Consider the following 24,717-nt stretch of genomic DNA (forward strand, 5'->3'; position numbering starts at 1 on the left):
CTCCCATCATCTCTCTTCTTGACCACGATAATAACTTCCTAGCTAGTCTTCTTGCTTCTATCCTTGCCCTATCACTATTCATTCTCGCCCTGCCCTTAGAAGGCTCTTTCTAAAACTTGTATTCATATTTCATAAACATTCCAGATCCAATTGTTTCAAAACTGAACTCAAACCTCACCTCAAACCTGCTACTTTTTCTGAATTCTTTCAGTAAATAGCCCCCAGTTCTCCAATCCAAAACTTTGGACTTTGTTCTTGACCTCTACTCTGTCCTCCACAACTCACAATTAGGCATCAAGTCCCTTAAAGCCTACACTGTAAAGTATAGCATTTAGAAGAAGACAGTCCTGGGTTCAAGTCCAGGCTCTGCTATTTATTAGCCATGTAATCTGGGGAAAGTAACTTCTCTGAGTACTGATATTTATGTCTGTAAAATCGAAAAATTAATAATATATATTTGTCAGAGTCAATATGAGTTTTCAAGAAAATAATTTTTTAAGGAAATAATTCTTGAAAACTATTTGTATCATAATTCTCATATAAGAAGACCAATAAGAGCTCCATAAAAGAAGTTAGTTATTCTTATTATGAAATTAGATCTTTCACCTGGTTTGAATAAACAAGCTACAAAAAGCATTTGTGGAACATCTGAGAAAATTTGAAATTGATGGTTATTAAATGATATTAGGGAATTAATTTTATTAGGTGTATAAAGTACATTATGGTTATTTGATAAAATGTTCTTAAATTTTTTAGAGATTCATATGGATGTATTTATGGTTTAAATATCTAATTTACTTTATATCACCTCAGGGAAAAATAAATGATGCATATATGACAAAATATTAACAATTATTAAATTTAGACAATGGGTATTAATTATACTATTCTCTCTGTTTTTCTTCATGTTTGAAAATTTTAATAAATAAGAAGTAAAATAAATAAAAATAATAAACACAAGATAAAATGTCTATCTGTGATATCTCTAGAATCATCCACTTCTCTTCTTTCTCAGTCATCGCTCTAGTTTAGAAGTTGACAAATTTTTCCTGTAAAGGGCCAGATAGTAAATATTTTAGATTCCAGTAGGTGGTATGATCTCTATAACAACTCCTCAACTCGCCACTGTAGCACAGAACCAGCCATTGACAATGCATAAATGAATGGGCATGGCTCTTTTCCAATAGAACTTTATTTACAAAAACAGGTGGTGGACCAAATTTAGCCCATGGGCTATAGTTTGCTGACCCTAATTGAAGCTCTTGTCAACTCTAACCCAGAGTACAAATACTCTTACAACCCTCTAACCCATCTCCTTCCCTTCAGACTTGTCTCCACTCCAATCTATCCCCCAGAGATTAACAGTGGCAGAGTTTTCCCCCTGCTTAGAACTCGGAAGTAGTTCCCCATCACCTTCTCATCCTCACTACTTCTCCAATCTTGACTCTCATCACCAACCCTCAACAGGCCCCCGTATACATACACATTCTTTTTTTTTATACGTGTCTTTGTTTTTATTTTTAAACAACTTCATTAAGATATCTTTGATATATAGATTGTATATAAAGTGTATAATTTGATGTTTTGATATATGTATACATTGTGAAAAGATCACCACACTCAAGCTAAATAACTTATCTGTCATCCCTACATAGTTAGCATTTATGTGTGTGTGTGGTATGTGTGTGTGTGTTGAGAAGATTTAATTTAAGATCTGTCCTCCTAGCAAATTTCAAGCATACGATATAATATCATTAACTATCATCACCATGCTATACATTAGATTTCCAGAACTCATTCACCTTGTATAACTGAAACTTTGTACCTTTTGACCAACGTCTCTCATTTTCCCCTCCCCCAACCTCTCCCCAGCCTCTGGCAACCACCATTCTACTCTCTGCTCCTATGAATTTGACTATATTAGATTCTATATATAAGTGAGATCATGCAGTATTTGTCTTTCTGTACACACACATTCTTTAGAGTCTCTTAGGTCTTCCTGTTTTCAGACCTCACCTGCTTCGATGATTCCTCTCCACCTCACTTCCATATTTGAAGGCTTACTCAAACCTCCCCTCCTTTAAGACTCAGCTCAATCATCACCTCCCCTCTGGGAAGCCTCACAGTCTTTTCCCCAACGTGCACACACACACATACACCAGAAACAGTCAAGGTTGGAGCTTCTCTTGGTACCCTCAATATCTCCAAGGTGTCTCTTTGTCATAGTACTTGGCATACTTCCTGTCATGATGTGATTACTTCTCTGTTTTCTTCAGTGGTCTAGAATCTTGTTGAGAGCAGGGACTGTATCTAATTCATCTCTGTATTCTGTGTCTTATTCATCTCAATGTCCCATACAGAGCCTGTCATATGACTAAATGAATATTCACATCTACTCCAAACATGCCCTTCATTAGGGAATTTCAAGATACTAACTATGAAGAAAAGAAGTTGGACTTCACACGATCTCAAGAAATATAAAAATTATGAATAAACATGGGAACACCAATGCCTCCTCTTGGAGATGAGTTATACCACATTAGCATCATCTAAAGATCACTGAAGAACTCTTCAGTACCCTAAGAGGGACTTTGGTTTACTGAAAGATGTAATGCACATCTAAAATGATTGTATCATGCCCAAGGCTACCATCCCTAGTCCACATTGGCTTCTTCCATTAGGTAATTACAGCCTCTCACCACAGCACATAGCTTGGTAAGTAGAGCATGGGCTAGATTTCAGCCCCCATTCGCCACTTTGCCTCGGAGCCCTTGTACAGTGAACAACCTGTGCAAACATATGCAGCAGCCCTTTTTGTGTCCCCAGATGATATCTACGGATGGGTAAAAGCAAACAATAGCCTAATTCTTGCAATCTGGGCAAACATCCATTGGTACAGCATTCACTCCTCAGCTTGTCTTGTACCAGTGGTTCTCAACAGAGGGCATACACTGAGGATAGTATCAGAATCACATGGGAAATTTTTTCAGCCTACACATACATGCTACCACACCCTAGCTCCTTCTCTCAAAATTCTGATGTACTTCCCCACAGGTGTTCTTATACCCAAAATATGGCATGCCCCAGGGGGCAGAACATGTCTGGATGTGGGTGTGACTTCCCAATGCTCCCCAGGTGATTCTAATAGCCCTTCCACCCCCACATACCTGCAGCAGCTTAAGAGTCACTTAACCATTGGTTCAACCCACAAGGAAAGGAATTGGTTTGAGCCATGTTCCACATACCTGTGTGTAGTTAAAACCACGTCCAGACCATACCCTCTGAAAGACCTTGGTAATATGCAAATTAAATAACCAGGCCAGGCCTAACTCATGAGCTCAAATACAAATCACGCCATGATCCAGGTTGTGGCCTGAGTTATTTAAGCAAGAAAATTCAGTGTAAACAGGTTGAGTTGTGAGTTTTACCACACTGAAGCATAAATCCGTATAACTGGGAAATTAAACTATTCTGTTTATAGGGAAGAATTCATTTCGGATTTTTTAACACACATCCTCAGATTCCTTGATGAGGAGTTGTATTTCAGTTATGTCAAAGCTACATTTCTTCAACATCTATTATGTGCAAGGCTGTGAGTTGGGAACTGTAAGGGATATAAATATTTAAAAATGAGAAACAGCATCATTTCTTCAAGGAGCTTCAAGACTGGTTGTGAATAAATCAAGTGGGGAAATTATTCAAGGTATACAGAGCTCCTCAAACAGGAAGGAAGGTATTCTCCTCTCAAGAAAGGCTTTTAGGATCCATAGAATGGAGGATTTTGTTGCTGATGCCATTTGTGGTTATAATGAAGAGAAATACTTTAAGTTTTAATATACACTATCTGAATAGTTGAGCTACATGATAATCTGGGATATTTAGTATAAGAAAGCGTTTTTTGAAATGACACTGCCCACCCTTCCAGTTCCACTCATCTCTCTATATGCCAATTTTCACATACTCCTTTAGAGTATGGAAACCCCCTTCAAGCTCACATTAGATATCACTAGGAATATATAAAGCAAACATTAATTGAACTGAAAGGAGGGACAAACAGCAACACAATAATAGTAGGGGACTTCAATACCCCACTTTCAATAATAGATAGATCATCCACACAGAAAATCAATAATGAAACAGAGGACTTGGACAACACTACAACCAAAATGGATCTCTACATGCATATGCAGAATATAACATCAGACAGCAGCAGACAGAATACACATTCATTTCAAGTGCACAGAACATTCTCCAGGATAGATCATATGATAGGTCACAAAACAAATCTTAACAAACTTAAGAAGATTGAAATCATGTCAAGTATCCTTTCCAACTACAATGGTATGGAAGTAGAAATCAGTAACAGGAGAAAAATTGAAAAATTCACAAATATGTGGAAATTACACAACATACTACTGAACAATTAATGGGTCAAAGGAGATATCAAAAGAGAAATCAAAAAATATATTGAGACAAATGAAAATGAAAACACACCATACCAAAATTCATGGGAGGCAGCAAAAGCAGTTCTAAGAGGTAAGTTTGTAGCAATAAACACCTACACTAAGAAAAAAGAAAGATCTCAAATAAACAACCTAACTTTAAACTTCAAGTAACTAGAAAAAGAAGAACAAACTAAGCTCAAAGTTAGCAGAAGGAAGGAAATAATAAAGATTAGAGCAGAAATAAATGAAATAGAGACTAGAAAAACAATAGAAAAGATCAATGAAACTAAGAGCGGGGTGTTTGAAAGATAAATAAAATTGTCAAACATTTAGCTAAAGTAACTGAAAAAAAGAGAGAGAAGACAAATAAATAAAATCAGAAATGAAATAGGAGACATTACAACTGATACCACAGAAATAAAAAGGATCATATGAGACTACTACAAACAATTATACACAAATAAAATGGGCAAAGGACCTGAATAGACACTTTTCCAAGAAGACAAATGGCCAACAGGTTTATGAAAAGGTGCTCAGTATCACTAATAATCAGGGAAATTCAAATAAAAACCGCAATGAGATATCACCTCACTTCTGTTAGAATGGCTATTATCAAAAAAAAAAAAAAAAAAGGGACAAGAGATGATATGTTTTGACAAGGGTATGGAGAAAAGGGAACCCTTGTGCGCTTTGGCGGGAATGTAAATTGGTGAAGCCAGTATAGAAAACAGTATAGAGGTTCCTCAAAAATTAAGACTAGAACTACATTTGATCCAGCAATCGCAACTGTGGGTATATATCCAAAGGAAATGGAATCAAGATATCTGTATTCCTATCTTCATTGCAGAATTTTTCACAATAGCCAAGATATGGAAACAATCTAAGTGTACGTAGATGGATGAATAGATAAAGAAAATGTGATATACATATATATGTATATATATACACACACACATATATATACATATACATAAATATATGTTTATTATTCAGCCTTAATTATTCAGCCTTAAAAAAGAAGGAAATCCTACCATTTGTGAAAGTGTGGATGTATGTTGAGGACATTATGCTAAGTGAAATGAGCCAGACACAGAAAGACAAATACTGCATCACCTCACTTGTATGTGGAACCTAAAGATATCAAACTCATAGAAGCAGAGAGTAGAATGGTGGTTGCCAGGGGCTGGGGGGTGGGGGAAATGGGGAGGTGCTGGTCAATGATTCAGTTATGCAGGATGAATAAGTTCTGGGGATCTAATGTACAGCATGATGATTATAGTTAATACTGTATTGTATACTTGAAATTTGCTAAAGGAGTAGATCTTAAGTGCCTTCACCACACACACACAAAAAAGGTAACGCTGTGAGGTAATAGATATGTTAGTTAACTTTATTGTGGTAATCATTGCACGATGTATACCTGTATCAAAACATCACATTGTACACCTTAAATATATACAATTTTTATTTGTCAATTATACCTCAATAAAGCTGAGGACTTTTTTTTTTAAATAAAGTATCTGGAATTGCTAAAAAAAAAAGAATCACTAGCGGTGATGAAAGGTACTGTTAATGGGAGTGCATGAATGGTATAGTAGCAAAATTAAAGGTTAAGATGCACAGACATGAAAAGTGTCCTAAGAGAAATTATGATATGAAGTGCTATGACATCCTCAAAAAGGCTTATGATTTCTAAAGAGGAAAAGACCACATATGGTTGGGGCTCTCAAGAGAGATGAGGTTGGAGATAAACTTCAAAGGATTAATAAAATTTTACCAGTGGGTGTTGAAAGCATTCAATGTAGAAGGAATAGCAGAGGCAAAGGCCTAGATGTGGGAAAGTACAGGTAAAAGCGTTTGGAGCAAGGCAATGATTGTGTTTAGAAAAAAAAGTTACATGTAGTGTATAATGGGAGATCAGTCAGAAGAAGCAAGTCAGCCTCACCCTGGACCTCCAGGTAATGATTTCCATCAGACATTATTCTAGGCGTGGCTGTTGTCTGGTTTCAATCTCAGGTAACTTTTGGATTGAAAGGAAACAGGTCTACATCATTAGGTCCCACAGATTTCTCAAGTTTTGCTCCACTTGGCATAAAATCGATATTGATATCGGTGTCAAAATTGAAAGATGTTGTAAAGTAGTGGTTCAGAGCAGACTCTGGGGCCAGACTGCTTGGGTTTGAATTGTAGATTCAGCACATACTCGTTGGTGATGTTAGACCTATCACCTAGTATTATGGGCTGAATTGTGTCCCCCCAAAATTCATATGTTTAAGTCCTAACACTTAGTACCTCAGAGTGTGACCTTATTTGGAGAGAGAGTCTTTACAGAGATAATCCAGTTAAGGCTACAGTGGGCCCTAATCCAATATAACCAGTGTCCTTATAAACAGGGGAAATTTGGACACAGAGGGAGACATGCACAGAAAGAGGACAGTATGAAGAGATGTGGGGAAAAGACAGCCACCTACAAGCCAAGAAGAAAGGTCTGAAATAGATCCTTCCCTCACAGCCGCAGAAGGAACCAATGCTGCCAGCACCTTGGTCTCAGACTTCTAGATTGCAGAACTGTGAGACAATACGTTTCTATTATTTAAGCCATCCAGTTGGTGGTACTTTGTTACAGCATCCCAGGAAACTAATACACTTAACCTCTCAGGTATAATAGCAACTGCCTTATAGGGTAGTTGTGCTGAATAAGACTTAAAACACATAAAGTACTTAGAGTAATGCTCAAAATATAAGTAAGTGTGCGTTATTAACGTTATGGATGTTATTTTTTTTTCCTGTCAAACCCTTTATCTTTCAACATTCCAGTAACTTCCTCGTGGATCTCTCTATAAGGAAGACTTAGAAATTTGCCCTTTGCTTTCAATAAGCTCCTCGTAGCTTGTAGTCACTGTCCCACTCAAAGCTTGCTTTCTACGAAAGTTTTTATACTTTGCCTTCCAATCAAACTACTTCTCAATGCAAACATACATCTTTCATTAAACATAATATTTTCTTTTACTCATGCTGCCTGAACGTCTGTGACCCTGTTAAATAGATTTCCCACAAATTCCTTCTCCTGGTATCTCTTTTAAGGATGCTCTCTCAAGAATATACCTGCTTTCCATTTCTACCTGCAAATAGCTAAACAATATCAACTGGCAGAGATAATTACCCACTTGTGAAAGAAAGTGCTATTTCTTTCTACTGTAATGCAGAGCAATAGAAATGTCACTCCGAGTCAGGTTATATTAAGTAGCTTTATGTCACATGACACAGTGTGAGCTGACACATGCTGTGCTTCTGGATCAGATCTGGGGTCACAAATCTAAAGAAACACTTATGTACAGAAGCAAGTACTAGTGGCTGTAAGTAACAAACCTACTATTCATAATTTTTTTCTTACGTGCTTTTTTGTTCTTTGCTGGGTCAATAAGGGTGTTGAAATTAATTGTGTAATTTAACCACATCGCTAACGTTAATTTTTAGCTGTATTGAGTACCTTGGCTTCTGTCTTTGCATGACAGTGGGAGAAAGGCCCCTACAGTGAGAGACTGATGTCTGGGAGTGTCATCCTGTCTTTGCCATGACTAGCATATGACCTGAGGCAAGTTCCCTTCTCTCTCGGGGTCTCAGTTTCTCCATTTGCAAATTTAGAGTGCTGGACTACCTGATCTCAAAGTTTCACCCAGCTCTAAAATGCTAAGATATTCTTAAGCTCTTTGATAATACAATGTAAGACTCTGTAAGGACATAAAGGCCAAGTAACTCTGGTTTTTCCCAATGGCATTTTGGCTTTCTATCTGAAGTCTCTATCACTTGCATTTTAAATTATGCTTTAGCTCCCCATGAGGCTTTACTAACAGCATTAGAATTAGAGAGCTAGATATCTTATACTGGTCTCAACGATTACATGATGAATACAAATATATTACCAGAAAGTTCTTTCACAAGGTAAGTAACATTCATGTTCAATGAAAGGCTTCAGCAAGGCACTGATGTGAGGACCAAAGATAAATTACAAGTAATTGATTCAGGTATTCATGTGAGTGATGAACAACCCCATTTTCAATTACATGTGAAACATAATCACCCTCCTTTTTTTTTTGCAGTAGACAAAACTTATCATATGGATGTTATATGTAAATGTGGGTACTTGAAAATATTCATCTGTAATGAGACAGAATTTGACTGGCAGGAAAGAGAACAAAGGGGAAGAAGAGATCTGGGGGTCAGAAAGATGGCTCTGGGATAGAAGAAGCATGAACACTCCTTTCTCTGCCCTATTGCCCTCATACCCCAAGGGGACTGAGAAGATATGATGGCAGAAATGTTGCAAGTACAGTGAGAAGCACTTTTTAAGGTATCTGATTAGGAAGGAATGTCTGAAAGGATTACATTCAGGCTAGAAAATCAGGAGAAAAAAGGTAACGAAATCTGTCCTAGGCTGTGCATGTGCCAAAGAGTGTGGGATTTAGGGGAGGACGTGATTGGCATGGGTATGTGGGGTGGGGTGGGTGGCAGGAGGAAGTAGGGCAAGTAGGTGACTATGGAGAAAGTCATTAGAAAAGACGGCTTTTTCATTGTACTAGTAACTGAGGAAAACAAGAACTGAAAACCTAGTTGTTGTCTTTTTTTTAATCCAACCATAGCAAATTGGACTCTGATATCACAGAGTGGTGAGTTACAAATGTGTCCATCTATATCATATTTGAGGCTGAGAAACGTCACTCTGCACCGAAGTACAGTTTGTTCTATAAATGGCTGGAGGGGCAAAAGAAGTCTGGACCACTAGGGGAGAGTGACATTCAGGAAAATGAAAGGGCAGAAGAGCCCCCAGGTTTTTGGCTAAAGAGGAAAACCTCTTTAATCTCATGATTTTCAACCTGAGGACCAGGGACCTTGGAAGAAAAACTCATCATGCATCGTATGCGGACAGTATATATAATGTTTCTCACATATATATACACCACTATTTTCCACTACTTTCTTTTTTCAGATAACTGTTTATCCCTTTGTGATTCATAAAAATAAAAAACAACTCCATCTTTAAATAAATGCACTCATGAGTCATAGTTGTATTTAGGTGTTTTGTACTTTATCAATTACCAGATCATGTGGAGTTACCTGACATTTTTGAAAAGGGATCTTCATCCTGGAAGTGTTTGGGACCTCTCCTTTAATGTCTTAGATGGTGGCAAGGGATGAGTCTAACAGAAAATGTCCTAGTAAAAGATTGCCTAGTGCATTGGCTACAGTGTCCTTGACAAATTCAGAAAAGTTTTGGGATAGTGGTGAAGAGAATTTCTTACAGAACCTGTTGTTTCTATTTCTGGGGTGATGGATGTGGTGAGCTTTAGAGTATGTGATATCTCTAGAGAAGAGATGGGGAGAGAAGGTGAGAAGGAGTGGGAGAGTTAGGAGCTCTCTGCATTGCCATGGGCAGCAGAATGGAGAGAAGAGAAGAGCAAATATCAGAAAGTAGTCTCTTCTCTTTAGAGGGTATTAAGTGCACAAGAGTTAGGTCTCATTAGCTCCTACCATTTGGTGCTCACGGAGGTGTCTGTCAGTCTGCTAGGGCTGCTATAATATAATACCATAGACTGAGTGGCTTATAAACAGCAGAAATATATTTCTCACAGTTCAAGTGACTAGAAGTCCAAGATCAGGGTGCCAGCCCGATTGGGTTCTGGTGAGAGCCTGCTTCCTCGTCCATAGATAAGTTTCTTCTCACTGTGTGGAAGGGAAGAGAAAGCTCTCTGAGGACTCTTTACAAGGGCATGATCCTATTCACAAGGGCTCTGCACTCATGATCTAATTACCTCCCAAAGGTTCTACCTCCTAATACCATCACGTTGGGGATTAGATCTCAACATATGAATTTTGGAAGGACACAAACATTCAGTCCGTAACAGTGACCTTGTCACAGAATTCTGGCCTTTCTCTCCTGTGAAAATTTTGCAGAGTTCTCATGCTTTTGGGAGGAAAGTCATCATGTGCATACTTTTAAATACCCATACACACACACACACGGTACTTGGGGTCTCGGACATGAGAGGGGTCGCTTGAAATATATTATATAAATGCTATCCTGTCTTTCATCCCACCTATGTCCACTCTTCCTCTTCATGATCAGAGGAAGGGCTTCTTTGTGCAAGTTCCTGACTGGGTAGCAGTGTACAAAATGAGTACTGCCGTAGTTAAATTTCAAAGTATTCATTGAAACGTGGTTGTGGGTGAGCTGGGAATGTAGACGTTATGTACACTGGGGAAAATGCTGCCCAGGCCACTAATGGTAAAAGAGCCCAGCTACTTCCTAATAATGAAACATGAATCTGTTACTGCTTCACATCAAAGAACTGGCACGTTATCAGAGTAATGAAAAGGAACAGTGATTTTATTTTTGCAAAGATTTATTTTCAAGAGTAAAACAAAAGCTAGACTCTTTGGTAATATAACTCCATCAACGTGCAGAGGCAAGAAACTTCAATAATCCAAGAATGACTTGACTGGATGGGCGATGATACAACTTAAATAACATGTTCATTTAAAAGAAATATTGAAAGACGAAGAAAATCTTGCCTCCCAACCCACAGAAGATCAGGCATTACAGGAACCACAAAGAAAAAAAAAAAGAAAACTAGATTGCAAGAAATTCTTTTCGATACCTAAATCCTTCTGGAAAGTGCAGGACAGATCTTAACTACACAACCTGCCCAGGTTCTCCAACTGTTAGGTCACTTTTTGCCATTTTCCCTGCTCTCTCCACAATTATTAAATATTATTACTGTATTTGCCATGATGCCTTGCTTTTAAGGATTTCATTTTAAAAGCTGAAGTATCTAAGTGTTTATTTTTTGTAATACAGCATAGTCTAATGGTGCTCTTTAGCAAATGCTACAGTCACCTCATGCCCGATTTCCATTATGAGTCATTATTATAAGATGTGTAACTTGGCTACAGAAAATTGCTCTATAAAGACACCTGAACAGCAAGCTATCACGTGAGCAAGGAAATTTTAAGAAGATGAAATGCTAAAGAAAAAAAATGATAATAAATAGTCTTTAATAGCTTAGACTACCTTTCTAAGCTCTTAAATGTTGAAAATGAGTGGTTGAGGTTTTGCTGTTGTTTATTTTTTCCTCTTTTTCTTTTTTTCTTTTTGGAAACAAAAGACAATCTACTAGGCCTCCATCTAGTGCAGACTTCTTTCTAACTTTTCTGCCCTTATAAACGGGGCTATAAAGAGGTGAGAATCAGCTCCAGATTTGTTGTGCCTTTCTTTCCTAGAGTCATGAATATTGTTCTTTTCATTGGCTTTAGAAAAAAAATACAGCGCTGTTTGTAGTCATTAAAATAGTAATTGTTTAAGGAAGGTCTCATTAATGTTTACTTTTTAAAATTCTGCCCTTGGGGCATTAAGTGGTGACAAGAGCATGAGCTTTGGAGTGAAATAGTGCAAAATTCAAATCCTGGGTCTGGACTCAGAGCCTCAGTTTTCTCAGACCTAAAATAGAGACTCTACAGATTGTAAGGATGACATGAGATAAGGCACACCATATCACTCACCACCGTGCCAGGTGCTTAGTAGGCACACAATAAACAGTAGCCAAAGTGATGATGATGGTGGCCATGGTTTCATTCGTTGGGAACAAAAATTTGGCCCAGATCTCATCTGGCCAAAAAGATTGGCAGAATGTGTGAATCCATGTAAGGCAAGGCTCTTATTAATCTCATTCCATGAAATTCAGTTAATGGTTGGGAAACACACACACAACGCATACACACAATTAACTTTCCACCTCTCTGAGTCCCAGGGAATATGTAGTGAAAAAGGGTTTCTGAAAGTCGTAAAAGGGAAGGAAGATATAACAATCAATGGAAAACTATCTTTACTTATTTACCAGTCTCCTGTGCTAATACCAACTCAAAGTAAACTTATACAGTGCTTAAAAGAAAGCCCTCAAATAAGTATCAGGAAACGTCTAGTAGCCTTGAGACAGTATGAGAATAGAGTCTTAGAGGCTAAAGCTATTGAGAACCACTGCTCCTCCCTTTAAATATCATTCCAAGCCCTATCACCAGAAACAAGAGGGATTTTCTAACTTGTTTGACTCAGGTTTAAGCGATACAGAGGATGAGGCTGCAGGTACCACTATTGTGCTGAAAGACCTTGGCACAGAAGAGCAAGCTAATGATATGTTCTTGAGGTAAACTAACCAAATGTCTTGGAGTTGTCATATTCTTCTCATCTTGTGCATCTGTGTTGTTACTGTTCACCATGCATTTCTTGTACATACTTAACACAATCCATCCCATTTAGCCAGCAACACTAAAATAATGGATTCTTGACAGTGACTAGGGTTGGGGTGTTGCATTTGCAAGCAAAACACACTCTACTTCCTCAATATTGGCTGCTTTAGTGGAGGCTCTTACAGCTGACAATACAACAGAGAACTTCATAAAGTAAGTCTCATGATAGCTGTTATTTATTATGCAAATGCTGTCTGCCATGGCAACATTGCATCCAGGAGTTTGCTTTATTTGCACTAGGACATGGCCTGCATATTCAAATGAAGGCAGCCGTACATTATGCCTACACATTACAAAGATTTTGTTTTCCTTGACACTTACAGGAGAACAAACTGCAATTAATATAGCCTGTTTAAGCAGACAGCACCCAATTAGTTATCATCCATTTTCAGATTGGGATGCTAGACAAAAAACATGGAGCTGGGCTCCTTATTCAAAAGGAAAATACATCCAAACTACAGGTTTTCAAAGACACATTTAACTCACAATGGCAAGGATACTCACTTAGCCTTTAATGTGAAATGGAGTGTTAATTTTTCTCTGTCACCTCTTAATTGCTTCCTTATTATACTGTTCAAGCAGTTAATTGCTAGACTGAGTGAAAGAGTGTTTTCAGGGGAAAGGAAATGCCACAGCATGAAAGAAAAAAATAGAAGCAGTTCACTAGCGTAATTGGGTCTGATATAACATTAGCTATCGTATTCCTGTTAACGGTATCTACAAAAATTAATAGGCAAAGCCAAATTGTTTGTGATTGGGAAAGCAGAGAAAGATTGCCAGTTGGCATGCCTACATGTGACTTGCATCATTGTCATATATCAAGCAAGCAAGTGAACTCTTCCATACCATCTACTCTTGGCCCAAATGTAGGCTACCTTCCCCATGTGTAGTGCAGATGAGGACATCTCCACAAGCCATATACTCCTAGGGCAGAAGCTGGTTCCAGAGCCATGTGGACACTTGCTTGCTGCCTTCCTTGGGTTAACTCTTCATAGTATGATTGAGGGGGAAAAGAAGACAGAAAGCAGTTGTGTCCTATGCTTCTCAAGGCTTTGGAGCTCCTCCTGCAATTCCATTCGTCCCTTAGAGAAATTGACCCTTCCTTCTAGTACAACCAAAAATGGGAGTTGACACTGTCAGAGCTTGATTGTGCTTCTTCAGCAAAGAAATGGATAGTCAGAATGAAAAGCAAGAATTACAGACATTTATCTAAACAACAAAACATAGATCACTGGCTTTAATGAGGATGTTTGCATGCCAGTGTTAGAGAATTCATAATAAGTATTATTTTCTACATCCTCTAATTTTATTAGAGCATAGCAATTATTAATGAAGAAAGACAGTAAAGAAAACACTTGCTTTAACAGTGACGTTAGAAGAGAGATTTTTATTTGTATTGCATTTTAATTATGATCAAAAGAAATAACTTTGTTGTATCTTACATTTAACTTCCCAATGAAATATAGGAAAAATGTAAACCATTTATTGAATTGTGTTCATTAGCGTTTACTTAATGATTAATTCATTAGCCTCACTCTATCGGCTGTTCCTGTTTGTTTACTGTTTATTGAAGTCTGCTGATCTTCCCCTGGTTTTGCCTCTAGAATGGCAGAGGTAAGAGATGGAGAAAGTGATTGAGGGTGGATTCCTTTTACGAGTGAAACAATAATGTGAAACTGTACCAATGATCCACCTCCAAAGATGCAGATGCAGAGAAAATTCAATCCTAAAGTAGACAATGCTCAATTATAAGGTGCTGAACTAGTAAGCAAGTAAATAAAATATTTAATATAAAACATCACAAAGAAAATCTTCTAGGCTTTGCACACTTCTGCATACGACACAGGGCAAAGGATTTAGAACAGTGGATCTTAACCTAGGATTTATTCAGGGGTATTAGGGGTCCATAAACTACCTAAAATATTGCATGAGAGTTCTATGTGTATGTGAGTTTCCATACATTTTTCTCAGAGAGGATCTACAGCTTTTGTATTAATTTTCTATGCTGTGTAACAAATTATCACAAATTCAATGGCTTAAAACAACACACACACATTTATCTTACAGTTTCTGTTGGTCAGGAGTCTGTGCATGGCTTACCAGCATCCTCTGCAAGGCAGCCATCAAGGTGTGAGCCAGGATTCCATTCTTATCTCCAGGCTTGACTGGGGAAGGGTCGGCTTCCCAGTTCACTCTGGTTGTTGGCAGAATTCCTTTGCTTGTGGTTGTAGGACTCATGGCAGCTTGCTTCATCAAAACCAACAAAGTGAGCAAGACCCTAGAGTCAGTCTGAAAGCAAGAGAGAGTCTTGTATAAGGTAATATAATCACTAGAGTGACAGCTCATCAATTTTGCCATAGTCTATTGGCTATAAGCAAGCCATATGTCCTGCCCACACTCAAGAGGAAGGGAATATATAAGGCTGTGAACACCAGGAGGCAGGGAAAATGGAGGCCACCCTAGCTTTTCATGTTTTCAAATGGATCTAAAATTTTTTAAAAAGTTATAAACCACTTGTCTGGTCTACAGAGTACATGTGTATTATTCATTATCTATTGTTGAGTCACAAATTACTATGAAACTTAGTGTCTTAAAACAATAATAATTAGTGATTACTAGAGGGGAAGGGGGTGGGGGGAAGGCAAAAAAGGTAAAGGGACACATATGTATGATGATGGATATAAACTAGACTATTGGTGGTGAACATGATGCAGTCTAAATAGAAACTGATATATAATAATGTACACCTGAAATTTACACAATGTAACCAATATGTAAACCAATATGTAACCAATGTAAGCCAATATGACCTCAATAAAATAATTTTTTATAAAAACAATAATCACTTGTTATCTCTCATGGTTTCCGTGTGTGAGAAATTCAGACAAACCACAGTGTGAAGGGCTTGCATCTGCTCCAGCATGTCTGAAGTCTCAGCTGGAGGACTCAATGACTGGGAGCCGGAATCTTCTGAAGGTTTTCTCATTCACACATCCAATGGTTCATGCTTGCTATCAGTTAGGAGCCTTGGTTCCTCTCCACATGTGTTTCTCTGTGTGGTCTCTTTATGGGTAAATTTGGGCTTCCTCATAGCATGGTGGCTGTATTCCACAGGTGATCATTCCAAAAAAGAGCGAGAGAGAGAACCAGCAGAAGCCATATCATTTTTTCTGACCTAGCCAGAATTCCCATAACTTCACTTCTAATGTATTCTACTGGTGAAAGCAGTTACAAAGATTCACTCAGTTTCAAGATGAGAGAACACAGACTCCACCTCTCATTGGCAAAGGAGATGGGATAAATATGTGAGTGGGGACATTCTTGAAAATACAATCTGCCACAACAAATGAATGTAGGCCTTCAATAAATATTTACTGGGCTCTTACACTTTGCATAGGTAACTGATATAGGCCTTCAACAAATATGTATTGAACTGTCACCCTGAGACTTAAAGCATCCTGCAGAAATCCCAACACTAAACAGAAACTCATGACTTGTAACTGAGTCCCCGGTATCTCACAGAAACCGGCCCTTTATCAGGGCCTTTCACCTTTAACAAACACAGACTCTCCAATCTCACAAATGAATTCTCTTCCTCTTACGGTAGAAATACTCCATAAATGGTTCCCCTGCATTTTGTAGATATAGCAAACTATCAATTGTATGATTCATTTACTCATTCATTTCTTATTTGTTTATTCAACACATATTTATTGAATACCTACTACAGGCCAGTGACTGTTCTAGGCACTGGGATTACAAAGATGAACAAGGTAGACATTGTCCTTGCCCTCACCAAGCTCTCAGTCCAGTGGAGGAAACCAAAAACTAAACAAGCAATTACAATACACTGTGATAAATGCCATGGTAAGGGAAATATGGAATGCCATGGACTTGGGTCAGAAAACATCTCCTGAAGGAAATGACAGTTACCTGCAAATCCAAACTGTAGGTTCTATAAAGGCAAATACTCCCTACAGTGTATAATATAGGCACTTAATGAGTGCTTAACAAAGCCTTGGTTAGTAGGTTGAATCTTATCACTCTCTTCTAAAACCTTCAGTAGTGCACAAATATCCTAGGACATTAGAGCCTTATGTGACTCGGAATTGCCCTTCTTTTCCAGCCCCATCCATCACCACACTCTTCCAACCACCCTGCACTCTCACCATTCCTAAAACATGGCATACACTTTGACACTGCTACAGACTTTGTCTGTGATGTTACTGTAGCCTCAAATGTACTTTCTCTTCTGTGTGTGTGCATGTTGCCTGTCCTATCTTATTCATTCCAAAAGTACTAATTCAAACATCATGTTATACCTGAAGCCTTTCTTGACCAACCTCACCCAAGCTGAAGTTAACTGCATCTTTCCCTTGGTTCCCGCAGCACTAAGCTTACACCACTTGTTTCACTTTGTCTGGCATTGTAATTACGTCTGTGTGTCTGTCACCTCCCTTATTCACTCATTCATTCACTTGTCAATAAGCATCTTGTAACTATTTGCTATATATTCTATGTTAGATGCTGGGGATACAATGTAGAAAAATTATACAAGGTTCCTGCTCTTAGGAAACTATCCCATTGCTCTTAGCACAATAATTCATCCAGCGCAGAAGTCTAATGTATGTTGAATAAATGAATAGTGGGATGAATAGTTTGAATCTTGATTATATCTCTCTATCTATGTATATTTTCTCAAATCACAGAAAGCCTATGATTTGAAACTAAGAATATATGTTACTTCTTAGATGAATCAATTGGACCAAATCCAAATGAGCACAAGATGGTTTGTTTCAAAGGTTCTAGTGATTACCATTTTAATGAAATAGCTACATTGTCCCACATGAGCTGACAGACTACATCATTTGTATGAGTAGTTTCATTCACTCTAGCAAATTATCGCTATATGTATCATGCCTAGACTACAGTTTTGCTAAACAAGTAGCACTGTTTGCATACATACCATTTTTTACCAGATTTATTGATAAATAATTGACATACATCACTGTATAAATTTAAGGTATACAGCATGATGGTTTAATTCACATATATTGTGAAATGATTACCACAATAGGTTTAGTTAATATCCATCATCTCATATAGATACAATAAAAAGAAAAGAAAAAAATTTCTCCTTGGGATGAGAAGGATCACATATCCTGAAAACATATTAATGCAGCATGAGATTCCTGGATGGACTTCCTATTTATTTTCTTCCCTTCAGATAATAAGTCCATGGATCATTTGTCTTACTGTACTTATCATACTACCATCATTTTCACAAATTGTTCCCGAGTTCCTACTGTGTGACATTCACTGTGTTAGGCACACCCTTAAACAAAATGCCTCTAGAGATTGACTAGGAAAATCAACAAAAGTTACTCCCATCAAACTATGGAGAGACAATAGAAACAGAGACAGTGCTTTTCTTACTCCCTCTCCAAAATAATTGAAGAATCAATCCTTATATCTTGATAAATAGTAAAATGTCTCTCCCAGTCCCTCCCTCTTCTGCATTGGCTTTGGCATGTGAGTGTGGTTTTCCTGCCAAATGAGTCAAACAGCATAGGAAAGTTATTAAGCAAGCATATGCAGGACAAGATCACTCTGGGAGAAAAAAAGCTTTCTTCAATATGCCACACTAGTGTGTCCTGCTACCCTCCACACACACACACACACCCTAAATTTAACACCCTGAACAGTTCCATTGACAAATAGTATCCTTCCAATTTTCAGAGCTTGAAGTCACACTGCACTTCTGACACCAATGGAAGCACAACAATGCAGCTAATGGATATCCCATTGTGTTAGGCAAGCACGTTGTCCCAAAGCACACTGTCATTACAGATCTCTTCCAAGTCTCACCCTGACCTCTAATCAGAGTTTTTAAAATTAACAATTCTTTTAATTACCTCATTTTTGATTATCATATCCAAACCAACCAGCTATTAGAGCCTGACACCTCACTCATTAGGAATGGTGTTCTCTGAGCTACTATGCAAAGCTTTTGATAATGCAGCCAGTCACCCATTCTATCACTTGTCCTTTCAGTTAGTTGGTTGATTGGGCTGTTAATACTGCTTTTAAAAAGAAGAATCATCTGTGATATTTACAGTGCCATTAGCCGCCAGGTTGGAATCCTGCCTTGCATTCTGTAGGTTCCCAAAGCTTGCAGGAGTTTCTGGCTTTCTAGGAAACATGTCCCTGGAGTCATATGGGTTTAATAAGCTAGTAAATACCATCTGAACCTCTTTGTGACTTATTTCTGGCTACAACATGATGATGGCAAGGCTAGCTGAATACAAATCCAAAAGAAAAATCTCTGGTTGTGGAAGTTAGTATTTGGGAAAAAACTCTGGCTATTGGCTATTAACCAGGCACTTGGAACGGAGAAAGGAAAACATAGGCCCAGGACTTCCTAATACGTTTCCATTGTTCCAGAGAGGATCTTTATTATGACCTGCTCCCAACCAACCACCAATTGTCTTTGTCTAGTTTGTCAAAGGGACTTGTTTATCAACACTGCTGAGAAGCATCTGATTGTGTCATTTTTTCACAATGTACAACCAATTAATACTAGTGTGGGCAGGGGTTACAGTAATAATGGCACCAGTACTTAGAGCATATCACACCACCAATATTTCATTTTGGGTGTTGGAGAGTTAGAGTTCCACAATAAACTGATATTCACAACCTGTCCCTCTCTTCTCTCCCCCTCCTCAAACTCAGCTCACTCTATCATAACAGTTTAAAACGTGTCTTCCTCTACCATATAATTGTAAACTCCTTTGAAAGCAGATGCCTTATTCATTCCTGTGTCCTCTCCCTGTGTAGCAGCATCTGGCACAATGTTTTGCACATAATAACTGATCAATAAATTGGCTTACTTATTTGCTTTTAAAATTAACAAAAGGCAGAATGAACTAGATGGAATAATAGAGTTGTGAACCAAGACCCTGGGGACTGTAGAGGGGGGAATAATGCTCAAATGAATCGATAATGAGAGCAAGATGGAAGAAAAAATCTCTTAGGAAGTTGGAAACAATAAAGTAATAGAGGATTTGGTGAACTCTTAAAGGACCAGTCTGATGTTACGATTTTAAGATGAAGTAGTTGAGTGGGTTTGAATACCCGTGTGGATCATGATGGTGCTACTGATTTCCATCAGGACACGAACTTTGGGCCATGTTTTCTAACAGTGGCCATTGGTCTCTTTTGAGACATACGAGCTCTTTTACGAATAACTCTTCATTTGGCAAACGGCAAGCTGATGGGTTCGAGTTAGTTATGAAATCTGTAGCCAGCAAAAGATTACTCTCACATTCCAAAATTCTTCAACTCTAGAGCCCTCTTTGGGTTCTCATTTATAAATGAAAAGAGAGAATGTAAATGAATAAAGCACCACTTTTCAGAAAGCTGATGATAGAGAGAAGGACGAGAGAGGACAATTTAAAAATAAGCATCCAGACTCTAGGCAGACTGATATTCACTGTCTTTCTAAACCTCCTCAGCACTCCCTAAAACTAATCACTGTTCCTTTTAGTCTATGTTGTCACCTTCTATCTTCAAATGAGACCCCTGACAAGTTTTTAAATGATCTCCCTCTGTCAGTATAATCTTAATAATTCTAATAACACAGGCTTGATTTACATATGTAGAAATTTCAAATCAGTATATATACCCTGATTGACATGGAATTTGCTTTTAACATAATATGTATGCCCTGAATTTCTTCCTGTACTATAGCTTGCATTAGCATCTCTCACACTGTCCCACATTTGAAATAAAGAATGCTATTTTATACAGCTGGTGCAATTTGAGAGTAAAAAATACATACACTAAGGATGGTAGATGATTGGGTTGAACAGTCTGATGTCTGACTTCTATACAAATTCATTTCTATTAAGCTATGCATCCATTCCCACTTTTCCACATTAAGTTCTTTACCTAAATCTCTCTGCTTTTTTTGTTAACTTTCAGTTCTTTTCTGTCTAAGCATTCAATGTCCCCATAGCCTTGAAATCAATATAGCAGACAGTCCTTTTGTACAATTTTATAATCTGCAACATTTGCATTTCTATACATCCCTTTAATTCACAAAGAACCGTACATCTCCTCCAGAGGAGACTGAAAAATGAAGCTACAGAAATATTAAAATCTTCTAAAATCTTAAAATCTTCTATAACATGGAAAAATGATTTAAAACATTAGTTCATAAAAATATAAATGATCTTCTTTTGTTACTAGCTTCTAAAGACTTCATTTTAAAAAATATGTAGAAGGTCCTCATTATACCACAAAAGAGTCAAGGGAGACAATTTTCCTTGCCAGTCCATGAATTTATGCACTTTCCCATAGAGCTGAAAATTGCTGTTAACATAATCTTTCTCTGAGATTCCATCTCTGTATACTTTATTTGATGTTTGCTGTCACCAACTCAAATCTAGGTTGTTATAGGAACCAACAGAAGAGCAAGCACAGGCCATCTAAAAGTGGGGCTCTTTGATTGTTTTCCCCCTACGATCGCAAAGTTAATTTTTTCTATATAATAATTAGAACAAATATAACAATAAACATATTTCAAAAAGTTCCTTTTAATAGACCATTTTAATCATCTTTAATAAGTTATTAGAGGAAAGAATATCTGTAGAGTAAATGCAAATTACCAATAATCTGTAGAGTAAATGCAAAAAATTTTTAAAAAGCCAAGGAAAGGATAAGAACAAATAGTAGAGAGGAGTAAATGGTCCAAGTCCAGGATCAACACTAGGACTTTATATTTAATCTTTCTATAAATAATCAGGCAAGCATGTATAGTAAAATTCCTACAAGTGTTGATGATAGGAATTGTTAAGTAATTTGTTTCTCAAAAGATATTCAGTGCTTACTATACACCTTCTATGAATGTATAGAAATGAAAGACTCAGCCCCTGCTCTCAAGGAGGTCAAGTCAAGTGGGGAGGGCAGAATGATAGATAATCAGTGCAATGACTGCCATGAAGAAGGGATGTGAGTGGCATGTGAGCACACAGATGGGGAACCAAACCTTGCCTTGAGAATAAGGGACAGCTCAAAGAAAGGGGGTAGGGTATATTTCAAGAATGAGGAAAGAGTTTATGCAAAGGCTCAGAGATTTAAGAGTATGCCGTATAAATGGACCTCCAAGTCGTTCTTGAGCTAAATGCTTGATACTGCCACAAACTTTATAGTATTTCTAAGAATCACTTGGGAAACTGCTTTTTAAAAAAATAAAATAAAATAAGTTGTGATGTGGTTCCGGGACCACACTGTGAGGAAGGCAGATTAAATAAGTTCATTCATAGATACATTTTTAAGTCAATGATTTGCTTCCATGACCTTGGGTTTATTTATTTGACCAAAAAAAAAAAGATATTATTCATGACTCAGAGTGATATGTGCCAGAATGAAACAGTTTATTGGGTTCACCAAACTAGTTCAATCAAATAACAAAAAATGAACAAATGTTTATTGAACACTGGCTATATGTCAGGTATTGTGCGAGATGTGGTGGATATGGGGGAAGTTGGAAGCAATGAAATGAAGATGAATAAGACAAGTCTCACTCTCAAGAAGCTCAAGGAGGGCCGGTCTCGTGGCTTAGCGGTTAAGTACACGCGCTCCGCTGCTGGCGGCCTGGGTTCGGATCCTGGGTGCGCACTAATGCACCGCTTCTCTGGCCATGCTGAGGCCATGTCCCACATAGAGCAACTAGAAAGATGTGCAACTACGACATACAACTATCTACTGGGGCTTTGGAGAAGAAAAAAAGGAGGAGGATTGGCAATAGATGTTAGCTCAGAGCCGGTCTGCCTCAGCAAAAAGAGGAGGATTAGCATGGATGTTAGCTCAGGGCTGATCTCCCTCACAAAAAAAAGAATGACTCTTAAGAAGCTCAAGGAGAATGGTGGAGGTGCTCCTGTAACCAGCTCCCTTGTAGGGGTGAGGGTCCAGTCAGAGATAGAAAACATACCAGTTATTAGAGCAGAGAGAATTTAGTATAAAGAATTGTTAACTAGGGGTGGGGGAACAAAGAGAAAAAGTTGGAACCATTGAGACTCAGAAGCTTGGAAGAGGGACCCCACAGAGCTGAAATTGAAACATTTGAGGAAGGAGTACTGCTCAGCTGGGGCTTGCGTCTCTGAGCTCAGAGGTGTCCTGTGGTTTTGGGATCCAAACCTCTGAGGAAAGGGTGCTGGCTAGTGATATATCTTTGGGGTAAAGGGTGGGTGGGGTGAAGGCGTGGTGGAGTGGAGTGCAATGAAACTTGTTCTGCGACTGTTGGAAAAACTGCAAACTGAATTCAACTGCTGCCCCAAGAGGCTACAATTGTTACCAGGGTGAAGAAGCAAGGCTGGAGTGGTGCTCCCAGGATGAGCAAGCAAGCAGGAAGCCCACTGGGAACAAACGTAAACGAGGTCCCTTCTTCCTTCTCCAGCCTTGTATTCTCCCTCTTGTGACCCCTATTGGCAGAGCTGAGCAGAAATGTAGTTTGCCAAGTCTCAGCCCCAGCATCACACAACAGAATACAGAAGGGTGGGTTTAGAGATTGTAACATAAAACAGAATGAAATAAATAATATTTTAGAATTCTCTGAAAGTGCAGAGGAAGGAGAGATGAACTCCAAGTGGAAAGATCAGGAAGGTAAGAATGTTTGGCGGCAGTGTGCCTCAGAATGTTGGAGAAATAGAGGAAAGGGGGTTGGGGGTAGGTAAGTTGCTAAGTCGTGAGTGGGAATACCTAGGAAGGGGCATGACATTTACTTAGCGCTCAGTACGAGACAGGCAGTCTTAGGCATTTGCCAATACATAATCTCATTTAATCCTCACAACAACCCTTGAGGATAAGTATAATTATTCCCATTTACAGACAAGGAAAGACTCTGAGAGAGCCCTTTGTTCATTCATCAATAATTCCTCAACTACACACTATAAACCAGGCAGCTGGGATTGCAGCAGTGAACAAGTATTGTGGATAATATGAACATGGACTTGTTCACTAAAGCTCTTAAGAGTCAGAGTGTCAGAGAACTAGGGAAGACACTTTACAATTTGGAGAAAGAAAAAGAGGCCAGTTTAGAGAGCAATGTGGATGTACTACTTTACAAAAAGGGAAGCAACATTTTGGAACTTACTACCTCAAGAAAATGGTATGAGTGTAAAATAAATTTTTTTTTAGAGATAAATTCACATAAATGCCTGGTCCACAAGGGTCTTGTTCTTTAGTCAAGGAAGGTAGGAGTGTTTGGAGACCTTTTGTAGCTTTGGGGGACAATATCAGGGAAGACAACTTTGGTCTTGCAACTGTCTCAAGTCCTCTGTCTAAGATCAGATACTGAGTCAGACCCAGAGGTGCACTTCCATAGAATCATGGAACTTAGAGAGGGCCCATTCCAATTACCCTATTTCACAGAGGTGAAACCTGAGGCCTGGAGAGAAGTGACTTACCCAAGGTCATGCAACTAGTTAGTGTTATTTGGTCAGACTACTGTAGGCAGGGTGACCAAATGTCCTGGCTTGCCTGGGACTGAGGAGTTTCCCAGGAGGTAGGGCTTTCCTACCTAGTTCTAAATCTAGGATAGTCCAGGGCAAACCAGAATGAGAGTTCACCCTAATTGTACAACAGTAGGATTTCATTACATGATGTTTCTTTTTGAGAATGAATGCTGACACGTCTTTGTGATTATTTTTTAAAAAAATATCACACTAGTTCTGCCCAGAACTCTCCAATGACAATGATCACTTACAAATATTTGAGAATGCAAGGCAACTGGAGGTTTTGCCTCTTGCCTCGGGGTGAAGGAGTGGCATACAAAGAACAAGAATTCCCTCTTCTAATTGCTCATCCAGAGCTCTATTGGCAGAGTATACTGCAACCATTGCTCAAGGAACTTTCCTTTTACTGGAGATAAACCGAACTGAATTTCACCCAGCTGTCCAGACTTAGATGG

The 24,717-nt window shown here is 38.3% G+C and overlaps 1 long non-coding RNA gene across 1 annotated transcript in view; it reads right to left on the reverse strand.

Annotated features, from left to right (window-relative positions):
- The window catches only part of LOC147911748 (uncharacterized), a 142,622-nt gene extending 127,590 nt beyond the window's left edge, over positions 1-15,032 (reverse strand). Inside the window, exon 1 of the long non-coding RNA XR_015550459.1 lies at positions 14,847-15,032. This is a non-coding gene — a long non-coding RNA (uncharacterized LOC147911748). The remainder of the gene's footprint in view (positions 1-14,846) is intronic.
- Between the last annotated feature and the right edge of the window lie 9,685 nt (positions 15,033-24,717).

The sequence above is a fragment of the Ceratotherium simum genome, chromosome X (assembly GCF_057802395.1).
Source record: "Ceratotherium simum simum isolate JZ-2026a chromosome X, ASM5780239v1, whole genome shotgun sequence".
NCBI classification, from domain to species: domain Eukaryota; kingdom Metazoa; phylum Chordata; class Mammalia; order Perissodactyla; family Rhinocerotidae; genus Ceratotherium; species Ceratotherium simum.